The 17254-nt window shown below is 38.1% G+C and overlaps 1 protein-coding gene across 3 annotated transcripts in view; it reads left to right on the top strand.

The window, feature by feature from the left end:
* Window positions 1-17254, top strand: part of GABRA3 (gamma-aminobutyric acid type A receptor subunit alpha3) — a 408152-nt gene that overhangs the window by 350790 nt on the left and 40108 nt on the right. The gene's annotated exons all lie outside the window — the stretch shown is intronic.

Here is a 17254-nt window from a genome sequence, read left to right as displayed (position 1 = left end):
GCTCCACGCAATCCGTGTCCTCCACAATACCCACCACCTGGTACCTCGACCTCCCACCCCCCCCACCACTTCAAACCCCTCAGATTGTTTTTCAGAGTCCATAGTCTCTCATGGTTCACCTCCCCTTCCAATTTACCCCAACTCCCTTCTCCTCTCTAACACCCCTTGTCCTCCATGCTATTTGTTATGCTCCACAAATAAGTGAAACCATATGATAATTGACTCTCTCTGCTTGACTTATTTCACTCAGCATAATCTCTTCCAGTCCCGTCCATGTTGCTACAAAAGTTGGGTATTCATCCTTTCTGATGGAGGCATAATGCTCCATAGTATATATGGAACACATATGCCTTATCCATTCATCCATTGAAAAGCATCTTGGTTCTTTCCACAGTTTGGTGACTGTGGCCATTGCTGCTATAAACATTGGGGTACAGATGGCCCTTCTTTTCACTACATCTGTATTTTTGGGATAATTACCCAGGAGTGCAATTGCAGGGTCATAGGGAAGCTCTATTTTTAATTTCTTGAGGAATCTGCACACTGTTCTCCAAAGAGGCTGCACCAACTTGCATTCCCACCAACAGTGTAAGAGGGTTCCCCTTTCTCCACATCCTCTCCATCACATGTTGTTTCCTGTCTTGTTAATTTTGGCCATTCTAACTGGTGTAAGGTGATATCTCAATGTGGTTTTAATTTGAATCTCCCTGATCGCTAGTGATGATGAACATTTTTTCATGTGTCTGATGGCCATTTGTATGTCTTGATTGGAGAAGTGTCTTCAAGAACAGAATTTTTAACAAAAAAGTGGGAATAGAAGAGTGTTGGAATAGTAAGATTACTAAAATGCTTCCTGTCTCAGTCAGGTTTGCTTTAGGGACTGGGGAGGGACTGAGCCTTCAGTTAAAAAGAGGAAATTAGTGAGCAGAGCTAGAGAAAGTGACAAGTGGGAAACTAAGTCGACAACAGAGAAGTGAATTTGGTGCTTTTTTTAGTGCTTTTTTATGATCCATTTTTTGTATACTTACCTGACATTGCTGTTTCTCCTTTAATTTTTTTTGAAAGTACAAATTATCATTAAAGGCTACACAAAGTTTGAAGGATTTTTCAATAGTACCTACAATCAGGGAAATTTTCATTAAAAGAAGGTTACTGGTATCTAAAAAGAGATTTGTACATCATTAGCATTTTTCCCTGGAAGACTTAAAACATATAGAACATTTTCTGCACTGTAAAAAAATTTTTAGGAGACAAATATCCACTCTTTTTAGTCTACTAAACTGCCTCTATGGCAGTAGTGTCTGTGAAGCATACACATGGATATGCTGAGTACCCCCATAGAAGGTCAATATTTCCTATCAATATCCTGAAGCTATACTATGTAGTTAAATAGTAAATGATGTTTTAGAAAATAGCAGCATTTTGGCCAGGTAGAAGAGACCACAGTAGAGAAAGACCAAGAGTAACCTGTAAAGAGGGGAAAAAAGAAAAAAAATCTAGAAGGGTATAATATCATGGAAGTCAGGGGAGAATGTTTCAAGAAGCAGGGAATAATCATCTGGTGTAAATTCTGTGTTTTTAGGTAAGATGCAGATAGAAACTGTTGACTATGGTGATATGCTTGGTTGTTAGTGATCATGAATGGTTCTAGTGAAGTGGAGGCGACAAAATCTATATAGGGGTCAACAATTTTAAGAAATTTAACAAACTTCATACTCTGAAAAGTCTTCCATTACAAAATCCAAGAAAAGCTAGATAAAACATAGAAAACATTCTTTTTAAATATTTGAACTGATAAGAAATTAAAGGAAATATTCAGGAACCCAAATGGAAGAGAGAACTAAAAATTGGACTGTTAATTACTTGAACTAATATTGTTATAGCTGGAAGATGGACTACTAGTTTTGGCAAATAAGATTTTGAGTTTTGAAGTTACACAAGAAAGACTTTAAGCCTGAATGAAGTTTAGGATTAGAAAGAACTAAGGCTGTCTTAGACTAAATAATATATTAAGTCCCCCAAATATATCCATGTCCTAATCTCTGGAACGTGTGAATGTTACCCTATATGGCAAAAGGGATATTGCAAATGTGTATTAAATGAAGGATTTTGAGATGGAGAGATTATGAAGGATTTTGAGATGGAGAGATTATCGCAGAGAGATTATCTGTTTGGGCCCTAAATATAATCACAAATATTCTTATATGAGGGAGGCAGAAAGATATTTGAATACAGAGCAAAAGGCAGCGTGATGAAGGAAACTGGAGAGATTTGAAGATGCTATGCTGTTGGCTTTGAAAGAAAAGGAAGGGGCCCATAAAACTGCCAGATTTCTGGCCTTCAAAAGTGTAAGAAAAAATATTTGTGTTGTTTTAAGTCACTAAATTTATGGTAATTTTTTACATAAACTATAGGAAATGAATACAAAGATTCATCCCATAAATCGAATACCATTGAAAGATTATGCATTAGAAAGATCACCAGATAAATGCACTAATCAGGGCAAGGAAACAATAAGGAATAATGTATGTTTTGGCCTCGGCTCTGTGTAAAATTTATTTTTTTTATTTGAATTTAAGAATTTATTTTTTTAAAGATTTTTATTTATTTGGCAGCTAGAGATCACAAGTAGGCAGCGAGGCAGGTGGGGGGCGGGGGAGGCAGGCTCCTGGCAAGCAGAGAGCCAGATGCGGGACTCGATCCCAGGATCCTGGGATCATGACCTGAGCCAAAGGCAGAGGCTTTAACCCACTGAGCCACCCAGGAGCCTCAAGAATTTATTTTTTAATTTAAACTAGGCCTCACATGAGTTTAGAGTCCATAGTTATACTAACTGCATTGAAGTAAAAACCTCCAACATAAAATGTTAATTTAGAAAGTGGATACAGGGGCGCCTGGGTGGCTCAGTGGATTAAGCCGCTGCCTTCGGCTCGGGTCATGATCTCAGTGTCCTGGGATCGAGCCCCGCATCGGGCCCTCTGCTCAGCAGGGAGCCTGCTTCCCCCTCTGTCTCTGCCTGCCTCTCTGCCTACTTGTGATCTCTCTCTCTGTCAAATAAAATAAATGAAATCTTTAAAAAAAAAGTGGTTACAGACATTTTTATGAAAGAACAATGAGCCAAGAATAGCCTGCAGGCTCCTAAATAAGAACAAAGTTGGGGTGCCTGGGTGGCTCAGTTGGTTAAGAGTCTGACTCTTGATTTTGGCTCAGGTCATGATCTCAGGGTTGTAAGATCAAGCCCCATGCTGGGCTCCACACTCAACAGGGAGTCTGCTGGAGATTTTCTCCCTCTCCCCTCCCCTCACCTGTGTGCTCTCTCCCTCTCTAAAATAAATAAATAATGAAATAAAATTAATTAATTAAGTCGAATAAATAAAAATAAATAAATAAAACTTTTAAAAATAGAACAAAGTGAAGAGACGTGCACCACAAGATGTCAAAAATAATTGAAAATTATAGAAATTAAGAGCGTGTGTTATAGGCATAAAGGAAAGAAAAATAAACACTATAGGGTAAGTACAACTAGACCCACATGTATGAAAATTTGATTTATGACAAAGATGGCATTGCAGAAAATTAATTTGAGATTGATCATAGGCTTAGATATAGAAGCTAAAAATGTCATGCTCTTAGAACTAAATATAAGACAATGTCTATAACCTTTGGAAGGTAGAAATTCTTTAGTATATAAAAAATAAGTGAAGAATGAAGAATAAATTATACTCAATCAAAATTAAAAATGACCAGTCATCAAAGAATAACATTAAGAGAATGAAAAGGCTAGGCATAGACTGAAAGAATATACTTTATATATGTTCAGATTGACAAAGCATCTATTTGAAAAATATAAAGAGATCTTTAAATTCAATGATAACAATGTAAAGAATCTTATTTTAAAAATTGGAAAAATACATGAACATTCTACTGAGAATATATGTAAATGCCCTATAAGAACATGAAAAGATATTTAGCATTATTTTATATCAAGAAAATACAAAATAAAACTATATGGAGACATCATTTTATAAATACTAGAGTGGCTAAAATTAAAAAGACTCACAATTCCAAATATTTATGAGGTTGAGGAGCAATTGGAATTCTCATACACTGCTGATGAGGATTTAAAATGGTACAACCACTTAGGAAAAACAATTTGGCTATATCTTATAAAGTTAATACATTTACCTGAAAATGTAAGTATTTCACTTCATACCCAAGAGAAATGAAAATACATATAAAAGGCTTATACATATATAAAAGCTTATATAACAATGGTCATAATATCTTTATTTATAAAATCCCAAATTGGAAAATATCCAGATGTTTATCAACCAGTGAATGGCTGTTTATATTGTGGCGTATTCATACAGATATTCATACAGTGCATTGACAACTATTGATTCACATAACAGTGAATCTCAAAAATAATGTCATGAGAGACTATGGACTCCAAGAAACAAACTGAGGTTTTAAGAGGGAAGGAGGGATGGGGGATGGGTTAGCCCAGTGATGGATATTTTATTTCAGTATTTTATTTATTTATTTGACAGAAAGAGATCACAAGTAGGCAGAGAGGCCGGCAGAGAAAGAGGGGGGAAGCAGGCTTCCTGCTGAGCAGAGAGCCTGATGCAGGGCTCGATCCCAGGACCCTGAGATCATGACCTGAGCCGAAGGCAGAGGCTTAATCCACTGAGCCACCCAGGTGCCCCTAAAATGCATTTTAAAAGTGAAAATAATTAATATATGGGGAAGGCTAAATGACTATGGAATCTATAAAATATTAACACTGGCTTATTGGGCATACAATACATCTAGAGTGAAAGGCTAGACCATAATGTAGTGTATATAAGTTGAAATGGAAATAAAATGTTCTAAGGACTTTCATTGTCAGGGAAATGTGTAAAGGTACCAATTAATATTTAATTTTCATAAGTCAAAAGTTCATGCTGACTGAAACTCATACATCTAATGGGAATGTTAAATGGTATAAACCCTTTAGAAACCTGGTAGTCTCCTGTAGTTAAACGCTGCTTATAATATAGTCATGAAGTTCCATCCCTAAGTGTTTACTAAGAAAAATGAAAACATGTGCTCACAAAAAGACTTACACATAAATCTTCCCAGCAGCTTTATTCATAATAGTTGAATCCTGGAAATAGTCCAGATGTCCATTAATATGTGAATGGATAAACAAATTATGTTATGTCAATGCAGTGGAATGCTACTCTGAAGTTAAGATGAATGAACTAAAGATAGATGCAGCAGGGTGCCTGGGTGGCTCAGTGGGCTAAGCCGCTGCCTTCGGCTCAGGTCATGATCTCAGGGTCCTGGGATCGAGTCCCTCATCGGGCTCTCTGCTCAGCAGGAAGCCTACTTCCCTCTCTCTCTCTGCCTCCCTCTCTGCCTACTTGTGATCTCTCTCTCTCTGTCAAATAAATAAATAAAATCTTAAAAAAAAAGATAGATGCAGTAACATGAATGAACCTGAATAAATGCTGGGTGAGGAAAGCCAAAGACTAATGAGTAAACATTGTTTGATATGTATGAAACTTTAGGGGGAAAAAGATCTAACCACACAGAAAGAAAGCAGAGGAGTGGTTACCTGGGGCAAGGAGGGGCTGGAATCATCCCAAAGGAACATTTGGGTTGATGGAAGTATTCTATAGACAATACCTATGAGAAAGAGTAAAGAGGGGTATTACCAGATGGTAGAAATCTCACAGAAGCACATATTAGCATCAGACTATGATAGTGTAGGGGCACCTGGGTGGCTCAGTGGGTTAATCCTCTGCCTTTGGCACCTGTCATGGTCTCAGGGTCCTGGAATCGAGCCCAACATCGGACTCCCTGCTCGGCAGGGACCTGCTTCCACCCCCCACCCGCCACCTGCCTCTCTGCCTGCTTGATATCTCTCTCAAAAAATAAATAAATAAATAAATAAATAAATAATTAAAATCTTTTTTTAAAAAAAGACTATGATAGTGTCTAAGGAATACTAGAGACCAAAGAAAATATGTACCTTGATCTCCTGAGTTCTTGATTTTGAATGATAACCACATTTTGAGAACATAAACTAGTATACTCAGTGTGAGAGTCAGGTTTTTTTTTAAGATTTTATTTATTTGACAGACAGAGATCACAAGTAGGCAGAGAGGCCGACAGAGGGAGAGGAGGAAGCAGGCTCCCCGCTGAGCAGAGAGCCTTTTGCAGGGCTAGATCCCAGGACCCTGGGATCAAGACCTGAGCCCAAGGCAGAGGCTTTAGCCCTTGAGCCACCCAGGCGCCCTGACAGTCAGGTTTTAAGATCAAAAGAGGCTGTGCATTTGAAGAAGAGGTTGAGAATATGAATCTGCTGGCCATAAAAAAGCAGAGTTGGAGAGTTAGAAGAGTTAGGGAGAAAGTGATTGTAGGAAAAAAATGAGTGACTGGGTCATATTCACTAATGTACTTTCTGGAACATGATTAAGCCTGACTGACAGTGAATTAACAAAAAGCTTCCCCTTTGTGGTACTGTCTAAGTTCAGTGGGTACATGAAGTATGATTAATTCTAATTGTCTCCTGAGGAAAATGAATGCTTGTTTTGAAGGCTGTAGTCTGAAATGATTTGATTTTTGTATCCCTAGGACCTTACTCTGAATGGCACAGAATAGACAGTTGTTAATGTTGGAGAAAAGAAAAGAATAAGAACTAATACAATGATTATATAGCTATTCTAAGAAAAGTGCATTCTTCACTCTGATGGGAACACATATATTGCAGTATTACCTGGGTTGCAGGCTGTTCAGAGCAGTTTCACTCCTCACACAGGTACTAGGGGATTACTCTGTGCCAGGTATTATATTTAGGGTTGAGGGGATAGAAACAGATTACTAATGATCCCTATTCTCAACCAGCTCCTGCTTTGGTAGTACAGACAGACATGTGTTGTCAAAGAAGTGTCCTAGAATTTTAGAAGTACTCAAAGAAAGTGAGTTTGGGGCAGTCACAAAACACTTTCTAGAAGAGTCTTGAAAAAAAAAAAAAAAAAAACACTGGGTGGTAGGACTGCATCTCTTAAAATGCCAAAACTCATTGTCCATCCATGAAGTGTAAATGCTTGATTGGGTGTTCTACCAGATAACTAGCCAGGAGCTCTTCACAAGGTGACTATTCTAATTAAGCTCTAGAAACTAGGATTCTAGAAAATTCTACTGAGTTATGATATAGAAACACTTATGTGGCAGTAGAGTTCTCTCCATTCATCCATTGGCACACTGCTATGGCTGTGCCAAGGTAGCCAATTGCATTTTCTAATAACCATAAATGAGGTAGCTTGTTTCTCCCATGAATCACTGCTTGCCCAGTGTGGTGAGAAGATTACTGAGCCTTGGGTTCAGTCTCAGAACTTACCAGGATAAAAATTCAGATAGTTTGTTAATAGGTATTAGCTAAGTAGCTGATTCCTGACAGGGCTTAAAATTTGATTCGCTAATCAGCCTTGATGACTACATGGTTTTTACAAAGGTGCTTCTTTAGGGTCTTTCTCTTGAAATTGTATGGACTTTTCCAGTTTGAATATTCATTTACATAGCAAATATATAAGTATGGTACGTGAGGGACCAAGATATTAAAGAAACCCAAGAGGCTATAGCATACACATCTGACTCTATGGGTAGAGTTAAGAGGCCTTTTCTTCTTGCTTTTCTTTTTTTAATTTTTATTTAAATTGAATTTAATTAACATATACTGTATTATTAGTTTCAGAGGTAGATTTCACAGATTCATCAGTTGCATACAACACCCAGTGTTCATTACTTCAAGTACCCTCTTAAATGCCCATCCCTAAATTACCCCATCTTCCTACCCACCTCCCCTCTAGCAGCCCTCAGTTAATTTCCTATAGTTAAGAGTCTCTTATGGGGGCACCTGGGTGGCTCAGTGGGTTAAAGCCTCTGCCTTTGGCTCAGGTCATGATCCCAGGGTCCTGGGATCGAGCCCCACATCGGGCTCTCTGCTCAGAAGGGAGCCTGCTTCCTCCTCTCTCTTTTACTGCCTCTCTGCCTACTTGTAATCTCTCTCTGTCAAATAAATAAATAAAATCTTTTAAAAAAAAGAGTCTCTTATGGTTTGTCTCCCTCTCTGTTTGCCTCTTATTTTCACTTCCTTTTCCCTACATTCATCTGTTTTGTTTCTTAAATTCTACATATGAGTGAATCATATGGTATTTTTCTTTCTCTGACTGACATACCTATTTTAGAAGTATACCCTCTAGTTCCACTCATGCCATTACAAATGGCACTATTTCATTCTTTGGGCTGAATAATATTCCAGTGCGTGTGTGTGTGTGTGTGTGTGTGTAATACTTATTTCTTAACCATTCATCTGTTGATGGACATCTGGGTTCTTTTTTTTTATTTATTTTCAGCATAACAGTATTCATTATTTTTGCACCACACCCAGTGCTCCATGCAATCCGTGCCCTCTATGATACCCACCACCTGGTACCCCAACCTCCCACCCCCCACCCCTTCAAAACCCTCAGATTGTTTCTCAGAGTCCATAGTATCTCATGGTTCACCTCCCCTTCCAATTTTCCCCAACTCCCTTCTCCCTAACTCCCCATGTCCTCCATGCTATTTGTTATGCTCCACAAATAAGTGAAACCATATGATAATTGAGTCTCTCTGCTTGACTTATTTCACTCAGCATAATCTCTTCCAGTCCTGTCCATGTTGCTACAAAAGTTGGGTATTCATCCTTTCTGATGGAGACATAATACTCCATAGTGTATATGGACCACATCTTCCTTATCCATTTGTCTGTTGAAGGGCATCTTGGTTCTTTCCATAGTTTGGCGACCGTGGCCATTGCTGCTATAAACATTGGGACATCTGAGTTCTTTCCATAGTTTGGCTATTGTGGACATTGTTGCTATAATCATTAGGGTGTATGTGCCCCTTTGAATCACTATGTTTGTTTCCTTTGGATAAACACGTAGCAGTGCAAATGCTGGATCTTTGGGTAGCTCTATTTTTAACTTTTTGAGGAACCTCCACACTGTTTTCCAGAGTGGCTGTACCAGTTGCACTCCCACCAACAGTGTAAGAGGGTCCCCCTGTCTCTGCAACCTCACCAACATTTGTTGTTTCAAGTTGTTAAATTTAGCCATTCTGACTAGTGTGAGGTAGTATCTCATTGTGGTTTTGATTTGTGTTTCCCTGATGCTGACTGATGTTGAGCATTTTTTCATGTGTCTGTTGGTCGTTTGTATGTCTTCTTTGGAAAATGTCTGTCCATGTCTTCTGCCCATTTCTTGACCAGATTTTTTGTTTTTTTGGATGTTGAGTTTGATAAGTTCTTTTCAGGGTCTTTTCTGTTTATATACAAATTTTAGGATTATTCCAACTCTGTGAAAAATGCTGATGGTATTTTGATAGGGATTGATTTGAATGTGTAGATTGCTTTGAGTAGCATAGATATTTTAACAATATTTGTTGTTCCAACCCATGAGTTTAGAATGTTTTTCCATTTCTTTGTGTCTTTCTCAATTTCTCTTGTAAGTGTTCTACAGTTTTCAGAGTACAGATCCTTTACCTCCTTGGTTAGGTTTATTCCTAGGTATTTTACCATTTTTAGTGCAATTGTAAATAGGATCCATTCCTTGATTTCTCTTTCTTCTGTCTCATTGTTAGTGTATAGAAATGTGACTTCTATGTATTGATTTTATATCCTGCTACTTTGCTGAAGTCCTGTATCATTATTAGCAATTTTTTTGGTGCAGTCTTGGGTTTTCTACATCGAGTATCATGTTGTCTGTGAAGAGTGAAAATTTCACTTCTTTGCCAATTTGTAAGGTTATAATTTCTTTTTGTGGTCTGATTGCTGAGGCTATGTTGAACAACAGTGGTGAGAGTGGACATTCATTTATTCCCCCCTCAGTTTGCTGAAATTATTATACTTTTAAAATTTATTTTATTTTTTCAGTGTTCCAAGATTCATTGTTTATGTACCACACCCAGTGCTCCATGCAATATGTGCCCCCCTTAATACCCACTACTAGGTCCTCCCAACTCCCCACCTCATTCCCCTCCAAAACCCTCAGTTTGTTTCTCAGAGTCCACAGTCTCTATGGTTCATCTCCCCCAACAATTTCCCCCAACTCGCTTCTCCTCTCCTTTACCCAATGTCCTCTGTGTTATTCTTTATGCTCCACAAGTAAGTGAAACCATGATAATTGACTCTTTCTATTTCACTCAGCATAATCTTCTCCAGTCCTGTCCATGTTGATACAAAAATTGGGTATCCATCCTTTCTGATGGAGGCACAATACTCCATAGTATATATAGACCATATCTTCTTTATCCATTCCTTTGTTGAATGGCATCTTCGTTCTTTCCATAGTTCGGCAATTGTGGACATTGCTGCTATGAACATTAGGGTACATATGGCCTTTCTTTTCACTACATCTGTATCTTTAGGGTAAATACCCAGTAGTGTAATGGCAGGGTCATAGGGTAGCTCTATTTTTATTTTTTTGAGGAATTGCCACACTGTTTTCCAAAGTGGCTGCACCAAATTGCCTTCCCACCAACAATGTAAGAGGGTTCCCCTTTCTCCACATCCTCCCCAACACTTGTTGTTTCCTGTCTTATTAATCTTTTAAAGTGGCGATTTTGATCAGATAACATAAAATTTCCATTTGTATATATTTTATTGAAGTGAAAATGTGATTGAGTTTTCAATAATTGTCTTGTTGTTTATAAATCAAAAGACAAAGAGGAAAGGAAAGTTGTGGTTCATTTTAATCTGCAGTCAGTTTCTGACCATTCTCTGTAGTCCGTGGTGCCACAGGTCATGTGCAAGGTTAAAACAGAGCACACCATGTACTTTCATGTTATTGTGTCCTGGAAAACAAAACAGGAACATCACTCAGATTTTCAACTCTCTGTTAAAAAGAAAGTCTTAAAAACAATGGAATACTATGCAGCCATCAAAAGAAATGAAATCTTGCCATTTGCAACAACATGGATGGAACTAGAGCGTATCATGCTTAGCGAAATAAGTCAAGCGGAGAGAGACAACTATCATATGGTCTCCCTGATATGAGGAAGTGGTGATGCAACATGGGGGCTTAAGTGGGTAGGAGAAGAATAAATTAAACAAGATGGGATTGGGAGGGAGACAAACCATAAGTGACTCTTAATCTCACAAAACAAACTGAGGGTTGCTGGGGGGAGGGGGGTTGGGAGAAGGGGTGTGGGGTTATGGACATTGGGGAGGGTATGTGCTTTGGTGAGTGCTGTGAAGTGTGTAAACCTGGCGATTCACAGACCTGTACCCCTGGGGATAAAAATATATGTTTATAAAAAATAAAAAATTTAAAAAAACAAACATTTCTTTTCCTTGGCATCCTGGGTTTGTCTACACACATCTGGTATCCAAGGCAGTCAGTGTTTGAATTAAAATCAGAATGATCTGGTCTCTCATTCTAATGATGAGGAAACCATATGATAATTGACTCTCTCAAGATAATTGACTTATTTCACTCAGCATAATCTCTTCCAGTCCCATTCCACCTAGAGAGCTGCTTCTAGATCTCTTCCCTATCAGGGCTTACATGTTAGACATACCAAAAACAGTCTGACATGGAAACCATTGCTTTTAAGACTCAGAAAATAATGGAGATGTACACTCTTATTGATTAATCTAATCAAGATTTTTAAAGAAAAATTCCATTATTCTTGCTTGCAGGGTTTTTCAGTCTTTAAACTGCTTACTGACAGTAAATACAAATAACATAAAATTAACCATTTTCATCATCTTAAATATATAGTGCAGCAGTATTAAGTATACTGGCATTGTGGTGCAACCAATGTCCAGAACATTTTCATCTTGCTATGGTGAGACTCTGTACCCACTGAATAATCCCCATTTCCCATACCACCCAACTCCTAGAAAGCACTATTCTACCTCCTGTCTCTAGGAGATTGGGTACTCTAGAAAATTCATGTAAATAACCTCATGCAATCGTTGTTTTCTTTTACTGGTTTATTTCCTTTATCATAATGTGCTCAAGGTTCATCGATGTTGTGTCCTGTGTCAGCATCTTCTCAGTGAAGGACACTTTAACCTTTTGCCTTGGCAATATTTCTACATTGTCTACCCTGGAAGGTTTTCAATGGCATATTAGGATAGGGATAAAATATAGCGAACCAATACAGGACTGATTATTGTTTTACACAATTCCATCCCCATGCCTGATTCACACCAATGATCTCTACTTGTCATTTGTGGGGTTTTAAAGTAATGGTCAATGTATCCAATCACTTATGTTAACACGCTGGGATTGCTTGAAAGTGCATTTGAAATTCTATTAATAAGATGTACCGAATCTTCTTCAAGTGAGTTCTTCTGCATATTCTCAGACCACATCTTTTTTTTAATTTTTGATTTATTTTTTAAAATTTATTTTCAGTATTCCAGAATTCATTGTTTATGCACCACACCCAGTGATCCATATAATACATGCCCTCCATAATACCCACCACCAGGCTCACCCAACCTCCCACTCCCCTCCCCTCCAAAACCCTCAGATTGTTTCTCAGAGTTCACAGTCTCTCATTGTTTGTCTCCCCCTCCAATTTCCCCCAACTCCCTTCTCCTCTCCATCTCCCCATGTCCTCCATGTTACTCCTTATGCTCCACAAATAAGTGAAACCGTATGATAATTGACTCTTTCTGCATGACTTATTTTTTTTCAATTTATTTATTTTCAGAAAAACAGTATTCATTATTTTTTTACCATACCCAGTGTTCCATGCAAGCCATGCCCTCTATAATACCCACCACCTGGTACCCCAACCTCTCACCCCCCCCCGCCACTTCAAACCCCTCAGATTGTTTTTCAGAGTCCATAGTCTCTCATGGTTCACCTCCCCTTCCAATTTACCCAAATTCCCTTCTCCTCTCTAACTCCCCTTGTCCTCCATGCTATTTGTTATGCTCCACAAATAAGTGAAACCATATGATAATTGACTCTCTCTGCTTGACTTATTTCACTCAGCATAATCTCTTCCAGTCCCGTCCATGTTGCTACAAAAGTTGGGTATTCATCCTTTTTGATGGAGGCATAATACTCCATAGTGTATATGGACCACATCTTCCTTATCCATTCATCCGTTGAAGGGCATCTTGGTTCTTTCCACGGTTTGGCGACCGTGGCCATTGCTGCTATAAACATTGGGGTACAGATGGCCCGTCTTTTCACGACATCTGTGTCTTTGGGGTAAATACCCAGGAGTGTAATGGCAGGGTCATAGGGAAGCTCTATTTTTAATTTCTTGAGGAATCTGCACACTGTTCTCCAAAGAGGCTGCACCAACTTGCATTCCCACCAACAGTGTAAGAGGGTTCCCCTTTCTCCATATCCTCTCCAACACATGTTGTTTCCTGTCTTGTTAATTTTGGCCATTCTAACTGGTGTAAGGTGATATCTCAATGTGGTTTTAATTTGAATCTCCCTGAGGGCTAATGAATCAAGACATACAAATGGCTATCAAACACATGCATGACTTATTTCATTCAGCATAATCTCTTCCAGTCCCATCCATGTTGATCCAAAAGTTGGGTATTCATCCTTTCTGATGGAAGCATAATAATCCAAGTATATATGGATCATATCTTCTTTATCCGTTCATCTGTTAGGCAACTGTGGTCATTGCTGCTATGAACATTGGGGTACAGATGACCTTTCATTTCACTACATCTGTATCTTTAGGGTAAATACCCAGTAGTGTACATAGGGTCATAGGGAAGCTCTATTTTTAATTTTTTGAGGAACCTCCACACTGTTTTCCAAAGTGGCTGCACCTACTTGCATTTCCACCAACGGTGTAAGAGGGTTCCCCTTTCTCCACATCCTCTCCAACACATGTTGTTTCCTGTCTTGCTAATTTTGGCCATTCCGACTGGTGTAAGGTGGTATCTCAATGTGGTTTTGATTTGAATCTCCCTGAGGGCTAGTAATGATGAACATTTTTCCATACGTCTGTTAGCCATTTGTATGTCTTCACTGGAGAAGTGTCTGTTCATGTCTTCTGCCATTTTTCAACATGATTATCTGTTTTGTGTATGTTGAGTTTGAGGAGTTCTTTATAGATATTGGATATCAGCCCTTTGTACTGTCATTTGCAAATATCTTCTCCCATTCTGTGGGTTGCCTCTTTGTTTTGATGACTGTTTTCTTTGCTGTGCAGAAGCTTTTGATCTTGATGAAGTCCCAAAAGTTCATTTTTGTTTTTGTTTTCTTTGTCTTTGGAGACATATCTTTAAAGAAGTTGCTGTGGCCAGTGTTGAAGAGGTTACTGCCTCTGTTTTCCTCTAGGATTTTGATAGATTCCTGCCTCACATTGAGTCTTTTATCCATTTCAAGTTTATCCTTGTGTATGGTGTAAGAGAATGGTCCAGTTTCATTCTTCTACAAATAGCTGTCTAGTTTTTCCAGCACCATTTATTGAAGAGACTGTCTTTTCCACTCTATATTTTCCTGCTTTGTCGAAGATTATTTGACCATAGAGTTGAGGGTCCATGTCTGGACTCTACTCTGTTCTACTGGTCTGTGTGTCTGTTTTTATGCCAGTACCATGCTGTCTTGGTGATCACAGCTTTTTAGTAAAGCTTGAAATCAGGCAATGTGATGCCCCCAGTTTTGTTTTTCTTTTTCAACATTTCCTTAGCAATTCAAGGTCTCTTCTGGTTCCATACAAATTTTAGGATTGTTTGTTCCAGCTCTTTGAAAAATGCCAGTGTAATTTTGATCAGAATGGCTTTGAAAATATAGATTGCTCTAGGCAGTATAGACATTTTATCAATGCTTATTCTTCTGACCCATGAGCATGGAATGGTCTTCCATCTTTTTGCACCTTCAATTTCTTTCATGAGTGTTCTGTAGTTCCTTGAGTAAATATCTTTTACCTCTTTGGTTAGGTTTATTCCCAGGTATCTTATGGTTCTTTGTGCTATAGTAAATGGAATCAATTATCTAATTTTCCTTTCTGTATTTTTCTGTATTTTCATTGTTAGTGTTTAAGAAAGCAACTGATTTCTGTACATTGATTTGTATTCTGCCACATAACTGAATTGCTGTATGAGTTCTAGTAGTTTGGGGGTGGAGTCTTTTGGGTTTCCCATATAAAGTACCATGTCATCTGCCAGGAGAGAGAGTTTGACTTCTTCATTATCAATTTGAATACCTTTTATTTCTTTTTGTTGTCTGATTGCTCTTGCTAGGACTTCTAGTACAATGTTGAACAAGAGTGGTGAGAGTGGGCATCCTTGTCGTGTTCCTGATCTCAAAGGGAAGGCTGTCAGCTTTTCCCCATTGAGAATGATATTTGCTGTGGGTTTTTCATAGATTTTATGAAGTTGAGGAATGTTCCCTCTACCCCTATACTTTTATCGGTTCTCGGCCTTTTGGCTAAATTCAAGTGTGTGTGAAACTCTTTAATCAGGAATGGATTCTGTATCTTGTCAAATGCTTTTTCTGCATTAATTGAGAGGACCATGTGGTTCTTGAGAGTGGACATTCTTATATGGCCCTGACCTTAGGGGGAAAGCTCTTGGTTTTTCCCCACTGAGGATGATATTTTCTGTGGGTTTTTTGTATATGGCTTTTATGATATTGACATATGTTCCCTCTATCCCTATGTGACAAAGCGTTTTTGTCAAGGAAAGATCCTGTATTTTGTTGAATGCTTTTTCTGCATCTATTGACATGACCATATTGTCCTTGTCTTTTCTTTTTTTTCTAATTTGATGTATCACACTGATTGATTTGTGGATGTTGGACCATGCTTGCAGCACAGCAATTAATCCCACTTGATCATGATGAATAATCCTTTTAATGTACTCTTAGATCCTATTAGCTAATGTATTGGTGAGAATTTTTGCATCCTTCTTCATCAAGGATATTGATCTGTAATTCTTTTTTCTGATGGAGTCTTATCTGGTTTTGGGATCAAGGTAATGCTGGCCTCATATAATGAGTTTGGAATTTTTCCTTCCATTTCTACTTTTTTGAAAAAGTTTCAGAGAATAGGTATTAATTCTTCTTTAAATGTTTGGTAGAATTCTGCTGGGAGACCATCCAGCCCTGCACTCTTGTTTGTTGGGAGATTTTTGATTAGTGGTTTGATTTCTTTGCTGGTTATGGGTCTGTTCAGATTTTCTGTTTCTTTCTCTTTCAGTTTTGGTAGTTTATATATTTCTAGGAATGTATTCATTTCTTCCTGCCTAATTTGTTGGCGTATAATTCCTCATAATATTCTCTTATAATTGTTTGTATTTCTTTGATGTTGGTTTTGCTCTCTCCTGTTTCATTCATGGTTTTATTAGTTTGGGTCATTCCTCTTTTCTTTTTGATAAGTCTGTCTAGAGCCTTATCAATCGTATTAATTCTTCCAAAGAATCAACTCCTAGTTTTGCTGATGTGTTCTACTGTTTTTGTCTTTGTTTTTTTTTTTTTCTGTATCATTGATTCCTGCTCTATTCTTTATTATTTCCTTTTCCTACTGGATTTAGGCTTTATTTTGCTGTTCTTTTTCCAGCTCCTTTAGGTGTAGGTTAGGTTGTGTATTTGAGACTTTTCTTTTTTCTTAAGAAAGGTTTATATTGCTATATACATATCTCTTAGGACTGCTGCATCCCAACAGCTCTGAATTGTCATGTTTTCATTTTTATTTGCTTCCATGATTTTTAAAAATTCTTTTTGCAGCACCTGGATGGCTCAGTTAATCATATGCCTTTGGCTCAGGTCATGATACCAGGGTCCTGGGATTGAGCTCCACAAAACAGGGAGCCTGCTTCTCCCTCTCCCTCTTTCTCACCCTCTGACTGCTACTCCCCCTGCTTGTGCTCACTCTCCTTCTTTTAAATAAATACATCTTTTAAAAGTATATTATTTGTTAATTTCCTCGCTGACCCATTCATTCTTTGGTAGCATGTTCTCTAACCTTCATGTATTTGTGGTCTTTCCAAATTTTTTCTTGTAGTTGACTTCAAGTTTTAAAGAACTGTGGTCTAAAAATAACCGTAATTTCAATCATTATATAGTAATTTCAATCATTTTTATACGAGTTGAGACCTAATTTTTGACCCAGTATGTGATCTATTATGGAGAATGCTCTATGTGCACTTGAGAAGAATGTGTATTCTGCTGCTTTGGGATGAAATGTTCTGTATATGTCCGTGAAGTCCATCTGGTCCACTGTGTCATTC

Source organism: Neovison vison, chromosome X (genome assembly GCF_020171115.1).
Source record: "Neovison vison isolate M4711 chromosome X, ASM_NN_V1, whole genome shotgun sequence".
NCBI classification, from domain to species: domain Eukaryota; kingdom Metazoa; phylum Chordata; class Mammalia; order Carnivora; family Mustelidae; genus Neogale; species Neogale vison.
The sequence above is the reverse complement of the archived record's forward strand: the minus strand, read 5'-3'. Positions and strand labels throughout refer to the sequence as shown.